Source organism: Sphaerodactylus townsendi, linkage group LG03, assembly GCF_021028975.2.
Source record: "Sphaerodactylus townsendi isolate TG3544 linkage group LG03, MPM_Stown_v2.3, whole genome shotgun sequence".
In the NCBI taxonomy this organism is placed as follows: Eukaryota; Metazoa; Chordata; class Lepidosauria; order Squamata; family Sphaerodactylidae; genus Sphaerodactylus; species Sphaerodactylus townsendi.
In genome coordinates this window covers 27,027,104-27,045,684 of record NC_059427.1, presented here as the reverse complement: position 1 = coordinate 27,045,684, position 18,581 = coordinate 27,027,104, and the positions used below count along the sequence as shown (strand labels likewise).

At 43.6% G+C, this 18,581-nt stretch overlaps 1 protein-coding gene across 4 annotated transcripts in view; it reads left to right on the top strand.

The window, feature by feature from the left end:
- FHIT (fragile histidine triad diadenosine triphosphatase) overlaps window positions 1-18,581 on the top strand; it is a 1,529,347-nt gene that overhangs the window by 96,337 nt on the left and 1,414,429 nt on the right. The window lies entirely within an intron of this gene.

Here is an 18,581-nt window from a genome sequence, read left to right as displayed (position 1 = left end):
AATCACAGCCAATTCTCGTATCATGTGTTTGTGGCTTTGAAGATACCTCCTTGGGGAAAAGGGGGGGAAACTATATATTGCTGGGATCTGCAGGAAACACTGAGTGGACTCACGTACTTAATTCATTGAAAAGAAGCCCAATTGCGATACCTGCGGAGCAAATGTCCCAGGGCAACTTCAGCAAATGGCGAGCTGCACAGACGATTCAGGCCTCAGAAAATGCCCGGCAGGAGAAAGCGAAACTAAGAGCTTGCAGATCGAGCGGGAGAAATAAGTCATTTCCTGAGCTCCGCACAGCAAGCTGGGAACAACTTTAAGCTAACTGAGGGGAAAAGATTGCTAGGTTAGTGTTTTCAAAAAACAAACCAACCAGGTTGAGCTAAGATAAAATGTCCTGAGGATGTTTGGGGAAAAGGTTGTGCGGAGTTCCTCCTCAAAACATTTTGTAACATCCTCAAGATGTTTTATTTGTGTTGTGCAGGAAGGACCAATGAGTCCCAAATGCTGCTTTTGTGAGCCTTAACTGAATCTTATATCAGAAAACAGAGCACAGAGGGTGAGATCTCCCTTCCCATAATACTACACATAAGGAAACTCCTGACTTAAGTGTGACCACAGTCATGTCCACCAGGAGGGGGTGCAACTACAGTAGCCACCCTGGGCTATTCCTTGCTGGGCAACACTTTTCAGCCATTCTCTTTCAGTACCACATTAGTTTGAGCTCCATGATGGGATAACTTTCCTGCTGGGGTGCTGTGTGGTTTCCGGGCTGTATGGCCATGTTCTAGCAGCATTCTCTCCTGACGTTTCGCCTGCATCTGCGGCTGTCATCTTCAGAGGACTCCTGCTGTTGCAGAAGTCTTGTCTAGGAACCTGTCACCTGCTCTGGTTGGAGAACTTCCCTGCTTTTTCAGCAGTGCTCTTGGAGAAGTCGCTTATACTCTATGGAACTTGCCTTGCTAGTAAGTTAACAGTGTCTGAACTACTCAACTTCAGTGTTGATGGGAGTGGAGCTTTCTGTCATTGCAGAAATGACTGCTGTATGTGAACTGCTGCACTTCAAATCCACCTTAGTTGTATTTCTTGCTACTGGGCAGCAGGTGGAATCTGCTAATCTTAATTCCTGCTTTTAAAAAAACAGATGCATAACAAGCATTAAGGAAAGTCGTTTGGTTTTTTGGGCCTGCTGTTGTCTTCAAGCCACTGAGTAACATGACCAGAGGAAAGACTACCTGCTGGGCAGATATAAAGGAATCTGGGGAACAGACAGTAAAAAGGCAGTGGCCCATGTTCCAAAATGGATGCTATTTCAGAAAACAATGGGTGGGCCCAGTGGTGGGATCCAAAAATTTTAGTAACAGGTTCCCATGGTGGTGGGATTCAAACAGTGGTGTAGCGCCAATGGGGCTGGGCGGGGCACAGCGGGGGCGGGGGCGTGGCCGGGGATTACGAGGGCGGGGCATTGCTGGGCAGGGCTGTGGCAAGGACGCAGCCGCTGCGCCGGTCCTTGGGCAGGAAACGAATGCACACAGGCGCAGGCTGCCATGCACGCCGGTGCACCTTCTGCTAGACTGCTTCAAATTCTGCGTGCTACTGCTGAGGAGCGGAGGAGGGCGTAACTAAGGCAAAAATCATGTGGCAAAATCACCAATTAGTAACCCCCTCTTGGCACACACAAATAATGAGTAACCTACTCTTGGGAACCTGTGAGAACCTGCTGAATCCCACCTCTGGGTGGGCCTGTAGATAATTGGTCAAGTACATGTTTTTGCATGGGGCAGAGAAGGAAAGAGCAGTGTGGTGACTACATATAGTTTTATTTTACTACTTACTGATCTTTGCGTGATTTGTAGGAGATCATGAAAGAAAGTAAGTAGGGCCGTTTCCCCACTCACCTTTTGTTGCGCGCTACTCTCGCCAAATAATCCAGGGGCCTGCTGCATTCCCCACTTTCTCAACAGCGGCAATGCAGCAACCCCGATTCTGACGCTCTCCTTCCTCCTCAGTGCGTGTCTTTTCTGTTGCTGGATGGTCCAGCACCTTCCTGAAAACAAGCTGTGGTGGGGAGTCAGACCTCACGCTCAAAAGCTGTGATTCAAAGGAGCTCTGTTTGCCTCAGCGTTATTTTTTAAAGTGGGGAAATGGCCTAGGTTGAGTGGAGAAGGAGCATTCTGGAAACTGATACCTGAAAATGGTGCATCCGTCTGATCCATAAAGTTAAAAGCTGCCTTAAAACTGCAGAGAAAGATAGTCTTGGCTAGTAGATAACCCATCGCAGTGTGGTAAAATAATCAGTAGTACTTTGCCAGCAGTCAAGCAAAATATTGCAGTGTGGGAAAAGGTGGGCAAGTAGAAAAAAAAAGCCATCACCTGAGGCCTTTGTTTGGCAAGCTACAGCAACAATTTGCCCATAGACTTGAAACAAAACGTTATTTGGTTTCAAGTCAAACTGAACTTCAGCACAGTTAAGAAAGGAATTGAAAATCAATCCGCAGTTATTATAGTTCTGGTCTGTAATTAGGATTATCAAATTATGGAAAGTGTTAAGAAGCAACAGAAGAATTATTCCCCCTTTCCTTGTCCGTGAGGAAATGCTGCATCTCATAGTACATACCGGTAGTTAAATTGGAGCCCATTGTCAGAGAAAAATGTGATGATCGCTACTGTGGTTGGCCTTCAAAACAGTTTGGGGGTGGAGACATGAGATGAATATGACTTTACTACATCACTTCTGGGAACAACCCAGAAATAACAATGGGTAGCTCTACGAAGGAAATGCCAGAAACTCTATGGCCGGCAGTGTTTTTTTCCTCCAGGCAACTGTGGTGATCAGCAGGAGGCCTAGTAACCCCAAAGATCTTCTTGAGCTATTAAAATGAATTCCAGTAGATTTCTATCACAATTGTGCCCTGCTTGGGTGATGTTCATTAAGGCATCTGGTTGGCTGATGATGGTAGCAGTGTTGAAGGGTAACAGCGTCAATCTTAGGATGATTCAATTTGAGAGTTTGTAACATTTCTGTTCAGTTCTGATTTCAAGTGTGTGGAGCTTGTGCCAAAACACTTGGAGTCTACCGATACGATCAAATTGTCTCTGGGATTTTTGCTATGGGCTGCGGCAGATTCCGTATATCGTTTGTATATATGTTAATATTTCAGGGTCAGTTGCTTATTTATTTTGTTTAACACCCTTGAGAAAGATTTGCGTTCTGGCTTCGAAATTCTCTCTCATTGGAAGCTTGTTTCTGACTTCCCATCCATTGTGAAACGAGCAATTTAATCTTGCTTTCTAGTGCCTTGATTAATTAGTTCTAAAGTGCCAATGATGGTTTAGCATTCTTTTTTTGCATTCATTTTTTTTTTGAAATTGTGTATTTACAGATATGTCCTCGGTATACTGCACTGCCTATTTTGCAATTTCAATTACGTTTATACCCTTCAAAGTTAAGCTGCAAATCAATACCTACAGCATTAACCCAAGGCAATGGTGTGCTGCTTACCTGAAAAGGCTGCTGAAGATCCCAGCATATTTCAAAACCTATTAAATGAACTTGAAATTAATTTCACAGTGATATTCACCCCCAGAATGAACCTGTGTGGATATTTGTTGCAGCACAGAAGAGCAGCAGAGAAATGAAATGTGAGAAGAAAATAGGACCAGATTCTAAACAATGCCTTCTGGGTTTTTTCCTTTGACAAACCACCGTTTTAAGTCATTTTAGTGGAAGAAAAAAAGCAAGAAGAAACTATGGCTTTAATTTAAAGCAAATGAGTGCAGCTCTGTGATGATTTTAATGTGTTTAAAAACCTCTGGCATAGACATTTATCCCTTTCCACCCTGTTCCGATCTCTTAACTCTGGCCCCTTCCACACATGCAGAATAATGAACTTTCAATCCACTCTCACGAGTGTTTGCAAGTGGATTTTGCTATTTTGCTAAGGTTGAATCCCCACTCACAATTAATCGTGTGGTACTCACGCGAAAAAAAGAGGTTTCGGGCATGCTTCCTCACTGCTTGAGCGACGAAGGGGGTTTCTTCCCTGTTCTGTTGCTCATCTCCCCCCTTATTCCGCATTTTTGCCGTACCTCATTGGAACTACAACTTTTTCCTTTACCACATTTCTTCCCAGCCTAGAGGGGAGGAGCGGGGGACTAATCCTCACTTATTTCCCACCCTGGGGTGTGATGTAAATCATGACGACCAATCAGCTGTCGCCGGGTGCTTAGGTACGTGCCCCAGCACAGCAGGCCAGCCAATCGGGGGGGGGGGGGAAATGGAGATCAATTTGCTGTGGGGAGTGCTGGATTTGCGGAACTCCACGTAGCCCTGCATCTCTTCGCAGAATAAATCTGACGTGGGGAGGTTGAAATCCCGATTAAAAGGTGCAGGTTTTTTTAACAAAACTTGGTTTAAACTATTTCAAAATTCAAGTGGGGAATCGGCCTAAAATCCAGCTGCAAAGTGGATTGAAAGTGCATTATTCTGCATGCGCGGAAGGGGTCTCTCAGTCTCCTTGCGCTGTTATCCTGGAAGTTTGACAATCTTCAGAAGACATGGCACACTTCTTCCGAAACCATTGATGCTGGACTTTCCTAACAGAAATGACAGTATCGCATATCGTATTGTATATTTAATTTATATACCACCCACCCCCGAAAGGCTCAGGGCAGTGCACAACAAGAGTAACAGTAATTATAACATAAACATCAGTTAGGGATAGTCAATCAACAACATCGATAAGCATAACATTATGAATAGCAAGACATCAAAAACATAAAGAATATAATCAGCAAAAGCAATAATCATAACATGACACATTATAAAAATATAAGCGTACTATCACAAAATAAGAAAACATTAATAAACATAGCACATTAGCATATAAGGTAACAATGGTAGCAATAAAGTAACAATAATCATAACAGTACTACATAGCAAAGAATATCAATAAATGACACATACCAACATAATCATACCATCACTTAACAAAACATCCATAAACCTAACCTAACAATGATTCAAGTGGGCATAGATAGCAACTTTCTCTTCTATAACGAATACTACAGCATATAACAACCTAGTGTTAACCAGTTAAGCAGTTCATAGCAATTATAAGGTAATGACCAAGCCTAGCGCTAACCTGAAATACAGCAACTACTAACTAAGCCTAATTATATAAACCCACTACCCCTAACACTAACTCTATAAACTGTGGTAATATTACAACTTTACTACCTAACAAACAACTGAACTAGCCAATGCCCCCAACAGATGTTAACACCCCCTCCCCAGTTAGCACACTGAATGGTATCAGTGGTGGACCCTGTTCTCAGTCGGGTATGGCAGTTGGGTAGACTCTGTAAGGCGGCCATCTTGCCATGCAGCCACCGTGTTATACACAAAGTGCACCCTTCCTCAACGCAGTCTTGCTATTTGTGAATCAGCCAAGGGCATCAAGCACACTGTAATGATGGCAACACTCTACTAAAGCAAGGACTTACAAGCCACAGTGATGGATACTATGCAGAAACAAATTAGGTGTGTTCCAGCAGAATGTAAGGACAAATTTTTCACTGATTTCCGCACGTTACGCTGCAATTCAAACTTTAAGCCAGAGGAAAACTTTGTGACATCATCATCATCATCATCATCATCATCATCATCATCATCATCATCATCATCATCATCATCATCATCATCATCTTGATACAAAAACAGTTATACACAGCAAACAAGATCAATATGCTGGATTTTGTATTACATCATACGTCGGACACTTCCCAAGCATCTAGGACTGTGTGATGTATCGACGAATAATGTGTGCAGAGCCGAGTAGGGTGGCCTTTTGCAGCTGACATATGGTGATTTTGTCAGCGCCGATTGTTTTTAAGTGCCGTCCAAGGTCTTTAGGCATTGCACCCAGTGTGCCGATCACTACTGGGACCACCTTTACTGGTTTGTGCCAGAGTCTTTGTAGTTCAATCCTTAAATCCTCATATCGTGTAAGTTTTTATTGATGATGATGATGATGATTATGTTTGTAAAACGGCCTCCCCCGAAGGGCTCAGGGCGGTGAACACAGAGTATACAATCAGAGCACAAGGTAAAACATGACTGCTATGGGACCTTTGTGAACGTTTGAGAAGGTGAAGTCACACAACCATCCTGGCTTGTTGCTTAAAGCGTCCAGTGCTTGTAGATGCCAGTGGCACAAGCAACCATATTGAAATGTAGCTCATACGTAGATGCCACATAAAAAAAATAGATTAATACACCAGAGCAGCCGAAATGGCATATCAACTTGCATGACATAGTATGCGGTAATCCAAAGCTCTCCTTCAAGGGGAGATTCTGATATAATGACAGTATCTGCCAGTACCAGAATTCTGCTTCCTTAGACTCTGACAGCTGGGGATGGGAGAAGGGAAGATTTTTTTTAAAGTGCCCAATATTTAGATGTACCAGAGTGTTAAAAAATAAGAGACGATGAAAGCTAGCTGCCTTTAAAAAGGAATTGATACGAGACTGCCGTGCGTTAAAAAGTCTTTCTTTTTGAGAGCAGTTTCAAAAGGCATTTTCTGACAAGCACAGAGAGGAGACGGTCGTATCATTAAATAAGTTGGCAACTTTTGTACCCAGTTTTCTTTGGTATCGCCGCTCGAGGGAAAGTCAATAAACTTTGATTCCCAGCGTGAATGTAATTATTGAGGTCTTTCTCCACGCCTCCGAAGTTCCTCCAAAGGAAGGCTGCGGTAATGCAATATCAGATGGCCAAAAGCAATTCAGAAATCTGGAGTCCCATAGGATAGTGTTCAAATGTAGGAAGTCCGGGGGTGGAATAAATCTTCTCTGATCTTATTAGAGATGAGCATATCACAGCGGAGCAAATGTACAGGCAGCACTAATACTAGGATATTGTAGACAGACTGAGGGGAGAGGAGGAATCATGAAGTTCCGCCTTGTTACCAACAACCCTTCCATCTTGAACTGTTTTCTGCGTGTCTCTTCCCCACTTGTAATATGGAATGTGGGCTTCTCTGTGGCTCATCACTTGTCTAATTTTGGAGTTCTGTTGTCCTTCTTTCTATTTGCTCAGCCCAAGAAGAAATTAAATATCTAATTTCTCTATGTATCTGTTGAGGTTTCACAGGCTGTTTTCTATTCCTGCCATAAAGGTATTTTCAAGAGAGTGAGGAAGAGAAGTGAAATTTGGAATTTTCAACATACAAAATCAAGCCCTGCTAATTCTCGTCCCACTGTGATCCCTTCTGCCTTTGAGCTGTTGTTGGGTTGCTTTCAGCCTGGCATTCTTTCTTTCTTCTTTAACAAGTCTTCTGCCGTGTTACAGAAATTATGAACATTTCATGACTAATCATTCTTGCATAATGCACTTAACGCTCTATTCTGTAAAAAAAAGACCTGATATGTATACAGGAAGTTTCTAATAAAGGCCTGCAAGCCATGTAGCGTGTTGGTGGATTTGTGGTGTGCTATTTGCAGATGCAAGCAACTACCGTAGTTCTGCAGTTCCTGTTTCTTGCACCCACCTACCACTTTGAAGCATCCTTTCAGTCACAGTGCTGTTGATTACCTGATTTGATTATAATTTGCCAATCTCCAGGTGAGGACTGGAGATCTGCTTCAATTAAAACAGATCTCTGAGGATGGAGATCAGTGGTCGCAGAGAAAAGATATTCTTTGGAGCATGGACACTATGGCATTGCAGCCTGCTGAAATCTTTCCCTACTCAAATACTGCCCTGTCCCTCCCTCTATTGCAATCAGAACAAGGGGACCTCCCCAAATCTCCTCCACTCATTGTTGAGCTGGTGTAACTCCAGGCTAACCACTCACCTTGGTGCCTGGCTATGGTGGTGATGGTGCCTGGATACCCCTCTGAGCCATAGCGTTTCCTGGCATCTGCTGCTGTGGCTAGGGCCCTTTCCGCATGGGCCAAATACAGCGCCCTGGGGACTGCAAAAACGCTGTCCCCAGGGAGCTGTTCGCATGGGGGGCGCAGCTGCTTTGCAGCCACGCCGCCCTCGCTCCTCCCCAGCGGCGCGAAGCTGCTGTTTCCCAACTTTGCTCTCCGAGCGAGGTTTTTGGGAAACAGTGGTTTCCAACCGCTGCCATGCGAACGGCAGCAGCTGGAAGGCACCATCCCCCCCTTTCCCAATTGACTTACCTTCCTTGCGACCGTCCGGTGCGTCGCCGAAGCCTGGAGACACGCCCCCCGCCCTGCGACTCCGGAGCGGTCGCGCAGGGCAGGGGGGCGTGTCCCCTGGCCTTGGTGACGCGCTGGACGGTCGCAGGGAAGGTAAGTCGATCGGGTGACGGCACAGTGTGGCACTGTCTTCCCGGTAGTTTTCGGGACCGTTCATGCGAACGGTCCCGGGGGGGTTGGGTCGGCGTAATGTACGTCGACCCAACCCCACCGTGGCCGTGCGGAAATGGCCTAGGCCAGCTCCCAACATGCACTGCCACTGTGGCTGGCCCAAAGCAACCCCTGGTGTGAACTGCTACTGCAATAGGGCCCAAAATGGCTCCTAATTCATGCTGTCACTTTGTCCAGGCCTGGAGCTGCTCCTGGCATCTGCCGCCACTACTTCACTGATCCCTGCGGTGTGCATTGCCACATCAGTAAAAGCAAAAGTAAGCGCATTGTCTGCACAGTGCTCAGATCACACTTTTTTAGTTCTTTATTTTAATTTTGGGGAAATTTAAACATTTCACATTTTTCTGCAAACCTGGCGAGCTCCCATGTTTTTAGAAAAGTCTGTTTCGTGTCGGGGTGGTCCCGATCCATGGATTTAAGTATCTACAGATGGGGATCCCCCATTGCTGTTGGATATATAGATATGGCAGTTTTTTTTTTTACAAAGCCACCACTGATGAAATTTCAATCCTGTCTGGGTTTTACAGGCTTTTTTATTCTCTCTCTTGATTTCCTTGTTCTTTTTTTTTTTTTAACTAGAAAAGTCAGCCATACAAAAAATGACAGAGAGGCATTGCTTCTTTAAACAGGACCGACAGTAAATCATCACACAGACTCATCTCTGTTGCCTTCTGCGTAGGCTCCGACTGTGTTTCCCGTATATCTAAAAAAAACAGTCAACCATCATAGAAGCTTTGATGCCGTTTCTAGGTGCAACAAGATTTCTTCTGTGTAATTAAAGTAACTCACATGTGTAGTTCGGGAGAGCTGACCTTTCGCTGCCATAAATATAAATGGAATGGCAACGCAAATGCTGGCTCGGTATACTCCATTCTTCAGTTTTGTTGTATTTTCAGCTGCCAAGCACAGTTGCGAGCTTCTACTGGATAAGTTCTGTTCAATACTGGCTGTAAATAGTGTTTTCCCTTTACAATTCCTGCAGGCCTTGCATAAATCTCGCTTTTTCTTTTTCTCCAGGGTCTCCTGGGGACATTCATGGTCTTTATTACAGAGAGAGGTTCTTTGGGAGTGTAACTAAAGCTTTGAAAATCTATCACATTGTTCTTAAAAATTCATATCTCAGTTTTTATGACGGTCCCTCTCATGATCCTACAATTCTTCTATATACTTCAGCATGCTGACTCAAAACTGTACTAAGACAACATGACAGGAAAATGTATCTTTTTTTTTCACAACTCAAAAGTAACATGAAAGTTGACACAACGGAAACTTGGCAGCCGCTAAAACAAAGAAATATAATTTTCAGCTCTGCTTGCTTCCGCTTATTTCTCCAAAACTGATGGTGATACAGTTGCTTGTATTAAAATATCTGTTTTGCTTTGTCACCTTAACATAATGTTTCTCCTTGTTATTTAATTAATTCCTCCATCCAAGGTGTGTATTTTACACTGTGGCTACAAGTTTTAACCCGTTGAGGTATCACAATATATTTTGGAAGTGTTTTACAGGCAAAGGCTTGACTCCACTGGAAATTTCTGCTGATGGAAGGGATTTCTGTCAGCAGAGCACAGATTTCTCATCTTTCTCTTCTTGGCTTAACCCAAAATGTGCCCCTCTTGGCTTAACCCAAAATGTAATCGAGGGGTACAGGGGATCCCAGAAGCAGCACAGGGAGGGGCAGGCCTATTGTTCCAGGCCTAATTTTGACTTTAGAGTGGGGACTTTTCAAGGCCAGACCTGACTACAGTTGCAGCTCCAGGTTGGTAAATTTCTGGAGATTGCATGGTGAAAGTGTACAGAGGGCAGGGTTTGGAGATGGGGTGAGAGAGCCCTCAGCTGAATATAATGCCTCAGAGTTCACCCTCCAAATCAGTTATCTTCTCCAGGCAGATAGATCTCTGTCCTCTGGTGTTCAGTTATAATTCTCGGAGCTCTCCAGATCCTACCTGGGGACTGGTAATTCTAGGCCTGATAGTAATCTCTGGGTGTCTGGATACCACCTAATTTGTATGACTCAACTTGCCCTAGTCAACAGTAGCAAACCTATGAAAGCCAGTATGGTGTTGCAGAGCTTCAGAATAGGGTCTGGGGAGACTCAGGTTCAAACCTCCATTAAAAATGTTCCTGTGGAAGCCCACGTTGGAGATTTTGGGCCAGTCACATATTTGCAGCCAAACCTACCTCACAGGGTTGTTGGGTGGATAAAAAGGAAGAGAGGAGAATAATGTAAGCTGCTTTAGTCCCCATTGTGGAGAAAGGTGGGGTATAAATGAAGTAAATAAACAATAAATTTTGCGGAAGATGGGAGGCAGACATAAGGTAGGATGGTGAATGGCTGAGACGGAGCGAATGAGACACGAAAAGGGGAGAGAATATGGGGTTTGCAGGCGGGCAGAAAGAGGAAATAATGTGGGGAGGAAGGAATAGGGGAGTGAGGTGCCACCCCACAAGTCCTTGATGGTTGCCTATAATTCAAGTGAGCCTAGCCCAGTTGCTGGCATCACATAAATGGGCCACAGTTGACTTAGGTAGAGGCTGTTGGGATTGAGAAGGAAAGCTTAAGAAGAGAGCAGATAAAGGTAGATTGGCTGTTTGGTGAGAAAGAGACAGGGTTGCCAAATCCAGGTTAGAAAATACCTGAATATTTTTTTTGGGGGGGGGGTGGATTCTGGGGAGGGTGAGGTTTGAGGAAGGGAGGGAATTCAAAGGGCCATAGATTCCACCCTCCAAAGCAGCTGTTTCCTCCATTGGAAGTACTATTGCTATTCTCCAAGTGGGCACTGTAGATTACCCTGAATTATAATTGTTGTACAGATGACAAGATCAGCTTCCCCGGAGAAATTAATTTGGATGGTGGACTTTATGGCATTACACCATGCCCAGGTTGCTTCCTTGCTCAGGCTGCTTCCAAATCTCACCCTCCCAAGGCTCCACCCCCCCAAATCTCCAGAAATTTCTTAACCTGGAGCTGGTAACCCTACGGGGAACTGATCTCTGCAGTTGGAAGATCTATTGCAATTCCAGGAGGTTTCCAAGACAATTTCAACAGAAAGGAAGAAACCATGAAAATGAACAAAACTTGGCTACCAGTGTTGAAAAACGCTACAGTCAAGGCAGTGACTAATCAGCTCCACCCAAAAACAGGATGACTATAGGCAGTAAACAATCAAAAGGAACAAAGGACAGGCTACTTCTATTCAGATTCCCTCACCTGGTGACCTTGCTATCTTCATTATTACTCACATGCTAATGGGTGGATACCACTCAACACGTGTAAATCTAGCTTGCTAATTGCACCCTTTACTGGTTAACAGACAATGGTTCTTTCCCTCACCCTGGACACTCCAACAGGTATATATACTCCACTTGCTTTCCTACTATCAGATCCTGTGAAGATGCCAGCCACAGATGCAGGTGAAACGTCAGGAGAGAATGCTGCTAGAACACGGCCATACAGCCTGGAAACCACACAGCACCCCAGTGATTCCGGCTGTGAAAGCCTTCGACAATACATTGTACCCCCATATTTGGAAACCCATTACATAATTTTTCATGTACCCCAATCACTTTGGGTGTGTGCCCCTGGGGGTACAGATATCCCAGGTTGGGAACCACTGCTTTAGATCCACACTGCATGGCACACTGCCATGGAACCTCACCAAATTGCAGAATAAACATTTATGTATGCAAAGGTTTCATTTTGAAATGTGTGTGTGTATGTGTGATTTCATTTCCTAGCCGAACACCCAAGTGTTTGTGGAAGAGTCAGTATGACCAAGCCAATGCTACAGTTTGAGGTGATCTTCACAGGCAATTGCCCGTATGACTAATAGAATTACATATGCATAAAATTGTTTCTGCTGTTGGAGCCAAAACGCAGAATAATGACTTGTCAAAATGTCTTGTGCGAGTAAGATAATAAATTTTGTAGTCCAAATTAGGTTGTGTTCTTTATTTTTCTTTTTTCAGGTCATTCTAATAATCATACTGTGGATTAAACCCTGTGATTATCTGAACACTTGACAGACGGGAGGCTGTTAATTTGTCTGTAAAAGACAGTTATTGCCAGTGCAGTAAGAGTTTTCAACAAAATATGAAATGTCAAAATCCCCTTTTTCTTCCCAACATTCTTGCTTGGTTTATTTTAGGAAGAATGTTCTGGAAGAGTGACACTTTCCCCTCTCTTACAGTTAAGCATATGTTTATTCTACAAGACTGGCTTTTTAGGCTAACAGATACTGCAAAGGAATTTGGATTGGAGGAAGGATGGGAAGAGTTCACATTTCTACCCACCTAATGATTCCTCATTTATCTTGGAGTGTGATCAAAAAGACACAAAGCAATATGGGAGAAGAAGCAATAGCTATAAAGTGAGGCAACCTATCTTTATTAGTTTGAGGCTAGAAGTGCATTAGTTTAATGAGGTTAGTGGGCCTTTTGTTTTTTTAAAAACCAGAACAGATGTTGAGAAGAGGGAAATTTTTACTGGTACTTGAATATCACAAGTATTGTCGAAGGCTTTCATGGCCGGCATCACTGGGGTGCTTTGTGGTTTCCTGGCTGTATGGCCGTGTACTAGCAGCATTCTCTCCTCACGTTTCGCCTGCATCTGTGGCTGGCATCTTCAGAGGATCTGATAGTTGGAAAGGAACGCCACTTGCTTTCCTTTCCAACTATCAGATCCTCTGAAGATGCCAGCCACAGATGCAGGCGAAACGTGAGGAGAGAATGCTGCTAGAACACGGCCATACAGCCCGGAAACCACACAGCACCCTATCACAAGTATAATGGCTACTCAAAGTTATTGAATGATCCACCGGAGACAAGGGTGCCTGTCTAGAAAGGCAATGTGGTGTAGTGTTCAGAGTGTCAGACTCTAACCAGGGACCGATTTCTATTCTCCTCTGAGGCTTGTTGGGTGACCTCGGGATTCCTAATGTCACATTTTGAGCTTCCCGTGGGCTTGTTGCAAGAATAAAAAGGGTGGGAGAGAGTACCGTTTTATTCTGTCCTTTATCCAGTGATGTCAGTGGGCGTATATGGTTTTTCCTTTTTCCTTTTTTCTCACAACAAATAGGTTTGTCTGAGACAGAATGACTGGTCCTGAATGACCTTAAGTGAGCTTAATGCCAGAGTGCGGTTTGGAAGTTGGAGCACTCTCAATTGAATTCTGAGGTTCACAAGCATTGAATGTGGAATTAAGCATGCAACACCTTCATCAAAAGCAGTACAGGAGCAGCAGTGGCGTAGGAGGTTAAGAGCTCGTGTATCTAATCTGGAGGAACCGGGTTTGATTCCCTGCTCTGCCGCCTGAGCTGTGGAGGCTTATCTGGGGAATTCCGATTAGCCTGTACACTCCCACACACGCCAGCTGGGTGACCTTGGGCTAGTCACAGTTCTTCTGAGCTCTCTCAGCTCCACCTACCTCACAGGGTGTTTGTTGTGAGGGGGGAAGGGCAAGGAGATTGTAAGCCCCTTTGAGTCTCCTGCAGGAGACTCAAATCCAAACTCTTCTTCTTCTACATGAGTATTGCTTGGTGGGTGTAGAGTCCTGTAGCCTTTTGATAGGAAGAAAAGCCTATGTACAAATCAGTCTATTTTAACTGGGTTTGTAAGACCTTCAGAGATGGGGCAGCCCTCCCAAATTTCAGAAATGTTGTCACTTCCTGTGAATGTTGTGGGCTTGATAGGGGGTTTTTTTGTTTGTGTCTTGCATTGTGTCCTACCAGTTTATTATATTCTGCCATGTTATATTACAACAGACTGCCTTGCTGATACTCACTGATAAATGTTGTTTATCTTTATTGTACAAGAACTTATTATTGCTTCCCACAGTAGGGTGTTGCTAAAAAGATCAGATTACCAAATTTCTGCACTGGATTGCATGTGTATATAAACAAGCCTGCATTTGAGTGTCACCTAGTTGGTACTCGGGGACCAAGTAGATGTACTTGTGAGTTCTGGACCTTGCTTTGTGAACTTGTAGATCTGTGAAGGTGAGTGGATGGGGAAATTCTGTGATGTAAATTAATAGTGCTGTCAGAGGGTGTTGGGCTTGGCTCTCAATGGCCCATTATTCATGGAACACATACATCAAGACTCTTCTCTGCACAGTAGGGTTATGCAGGCCTTCTTCATGTTTCTTTGTGAGGAGACACTCACTCCAGCCATGGAGCTTTTCAGCAGAGAATTCTCCCAGGCCTGGTTTCCTTAACTCCATCCATCAAGTAATCCTTAAAGGCACAGATCTCATTGTACCTGGTAGTCCAGATGGCTTAGCCCTTTCAACTGCACTTATATTGATATTACTGTTCCAAAAATAATCCCCTCGGGGAAGATAGATGTAGTTGATCTGTAGGGAGAACTGGAGAAATAACAAGGCTGGGTTGGTTTGAAAGAACAGGAATTAGGGGATTAAAAAAAAAACCTTTAGGCTACTTGAATGGCAAACCAGAACAGATTTGGACAGTGTGGTAAACAAGCTTTGATAAGAGTGTATACATGAAAAGATTTTATTGGACGAGAGACTGGAGACTGCTTTACTGTGGCTGTTTATATATACATGTGTGTGTGTGCGCGCGCACAGACACACACACATAGCCACAGTAACTAAATATATATATCGCAGCCCCTATTCAAGATATTTTGGGCCTGTTGTAATAATGAGATATAAGGAAATCAACTTCCCCCATCTTTTCCTTTTGAAAGCCTTTCCAGGCTTACTTTAATCCTTTGCTGGCGTCTCACACGAGACTTGTTATGAGAGGGAAAAAAACATGTCCAGATGTGGCTGTCTATAAGTAATCCCCATTCGTGAAAGGTGAGGAGGCTAAATGCTGAGAGAGGCTTCTAGAAATCCTTCATGCAAAGTGCTCATAAAGAAATGGCTTGTACATTAAAAGCTCACTTCAACCCTCCCCCCACCCCCCGCAATCATCTTTTCTTCCTTTTATTGTTAAAGCCCAAGCACCAGAACTGCTCTGAAATGTTAGCAAGAGCATCAGGGGTGCTGACATTCAAATAAACATGCCGAACATCCCATTTGGCATTGGAATTTCTATCTCCTTCCCTTCCCACAACAAGTAGCTTTAAATCTTTTGTGTACCTGCCCTTCTGCTGTCAGCATCCTGACTTTCAAATAAAAAGAGCAATTTATTTACAACCTCCCTTTAAAAAAAAAGGATGACAAATTCAGGGTTGTTTTTTTTTTTAAAACCCATTTGATTTATCCTGTGAGGGTAAATACTCCAGCATGGGGAAGGAAGCTAGTACAGCTTAGTGATATGGCCCTATTGTTACTTTTTATGAAATATATGTCTCTGCGTAGGTGGCCCTGTTAAAAGTCACACCTCAGAGATACAGCCGGAAGGATACGTTTGAGACTTGGTGTTCATATAAAACTTATTATCCAGGCCTTAGAAACTGCTCTTGCATAACAACGCCAGAGCGCAGGAACTGTGATTGGTGCACTTGTCGTTTTTGAAGTATTTCCTGGTGAATTTAGGAAACTGTTTCACAAACTATACAAAATGCTGGCAACCGAGGTGTCACTTTAATTGTTCCCTCTTTTGATGGCAAATATAATTTATTCTGTGTTTACCTACATGACTCCCAGTTGTGAAATGTGACCCAGATTCCATATGCGCTCCTAACTTTCATTAGGCAAGAATGACACACACTTATCATTAGAGCATACTAATTAGAGGAAGAAAGTGACATTTCAAAGTAATGCGATTCCCTGGAGTTTTAATGAGGTACTACCTGGTTTATTTTTTTTGTTTTGTTTTAATGAACTCAAACACAGTACCTTCTCCTTGTACTGCTGTATATAGGGGTGCCTTTTGTTTGTTTTTGTTTTGACTAAAAAAATTCCACTCATGTTTCTTCTCTACCATCTCTTTACTCCAACAGTTGGTTTCATTATAATTCCATAAATGGAAAGTTGTCATGCATTAAGCACAGTTTGAGAGCTGGTTGGGGTGGGGTGGGGAGTGAATTTCAGGACAGGTTCAGCCTACCTAGAATAAGAGGAGGAGGAGGAGGAGGAGGAGGAGGAGTTTGGATTTATATCCCCCCTTTCTCTCCTGCAGGAGACTCAAAGGGGCTTACAGTCTCCTTGCCCTTCCCCCCTCACAACAAACACCCTGTGAGGTGCGTGGGGCTGAGAGAGCTCTGAAGAACTGTGACTAGCCCAAGGTCACCCAGCTGGCGTGTGTGGGAGTGTACAGGCTAATCTGAATTCCCCAGATAAGCCTCCACAGCTCAGGCGGCAGAGCGGAGAATCAAACCCGGTTCCTCCAGATTAGATACACGAGCTCTTAACCTCCTACGCCACTGCTGCTCCCTAATGAGTGGGACCTTCCTTCCTAGTTTTTAATCTTTTGCTTGTATTACTTGATATATAGTACTCTTTCTTTTGTATAGGACAACATTTATGAAATTAATAATGCCATTCTAAATCCATTTATTTATTTGCTTCAAATCTGCCATCCTATTAGATGTAGTCTCTGGAACAGCAGAGAAAAAGTCTTTGCCCTTTTTCGTGTGACAGCCTTTCAGATAGAACATAATAGTCTCCTTTCCATCTTCTCTCTTCCAGGTTGAATGTAATACCCACTTCTCTTCTCCCTAGAGGACCTATAGTTTGTTCATAAATCGTGACTTTTATTACTTCATTGTTCAAATTGCTGATCATAAATTTATACATGATCAGTTGCTGGCTTCCCAACTGCATTTAAACAAAACAAAACAAAAATGTGTTGTCATGTCAAGTAGATAATTTCATAAAGACAATATTAGTGCATTTTAGCTGGAAAAAACAATTTTCTTTAGTGTTGAGATGGTTGGGCAGTCACGTAGTGAAGGTGCATGCCCAAGACTATCAGAAATTAAAGCATAGACAGGTATTGTCGAAGACGGGTATGTTTTCCTTTATAGTTTAAAACTTGTATCTAAATATGCCCTGGCCTCTGAGGCTCAAGGATATTACTTATTTAAAGTTGTAAATGAATGTGATACTTGGAAGGAACCATAGATTAGTGAATGATGCCTTTGATAAAATGCAGTAATATCTCTACTGATCCCTTCTTATTAGGGATGCAGTATTTTTGTTATTCACTGCAGCTTTTAAACATTGATTCCATTAAATCTAAGTGTATCTTCATAACCAAATAATTTGCAAGTTGATGCAGTTGAGCCTGAATAACCTAACCAATGTTTTCTGTTTATAAGCGAACAAAGAAAGCATGCGTATGGAGTAAATTATTTTAATCTGTCAATATGAAACTTGCAAATTTGTTAGGACAATTTTATTCCTGGAGACAAACTTCGGCTGTTTTTCTTTTGACAGCTTGATGTGATCCTGCACAAGTCTTCTTGCTTTATAGTAATATATGGGTCACTGTTTAAACATTTCCAGTGTTACCTAATGTATACAAGCTGCAAACTTAAAACGATTGTAATGGCACCAATTTTAACAGTCAAAATGAGTGTCAAAACACAAAAATGTTGCCATGACATTATGTGCTCGCCTTGTTGTGCTTAGACCAGGGGTAGGGAACCTGCGGCTCGAGAGCCGCATGCGAAGGTTCCCTACCCCTGGCTTAAACAAAAGTGTCCTTTTTTGATGGACTTGACATTTCTAATAGGTAGCAGCATTTCTAATAGGTAGCACTCATGCACGCAGCAGCAGCAGCAGCAGCAATAGTTGAAGTGAAACAACTGAGCTTGGAGTGAAGATGGGCTAATTGCATAGCTGAAGATTCATATGTTACAAAAATTTTTCCAGTCAATCAAATGTGTCTTATTAGGAGATAAAAACTTGGTGAAAACCCTTCTCCTTGCTAGCAATGGGAAATGTCACAGGGCGTTTCCCCACTTACCTTTGCTGCCCTTTGCTGCGCGCTACTCTCAGCGTGCGGCATCTCTGGCGCGCGCCCGGGCGTCCCCACGACCCTGCGCTCTGCGCAGGGTCATCAAAAGGCGCCGTTTTCTCCAGCGCCAGGGATGCCGCGCGCTGAGGGGGCGCGAGAGCGGCAGCGTCGGGGCGGCTGCATTGTCGCTGCCACTGTAGTGGGGAGTGCCGGGGGACCCCGCGCTACTTGAGGAGAGTAGCGCAGGGCTTAAGGTAAGTGGGGAAAGGGCCACAGTTTCTTCATAGATCCCTGAATGATATTCAGAAGTCTGA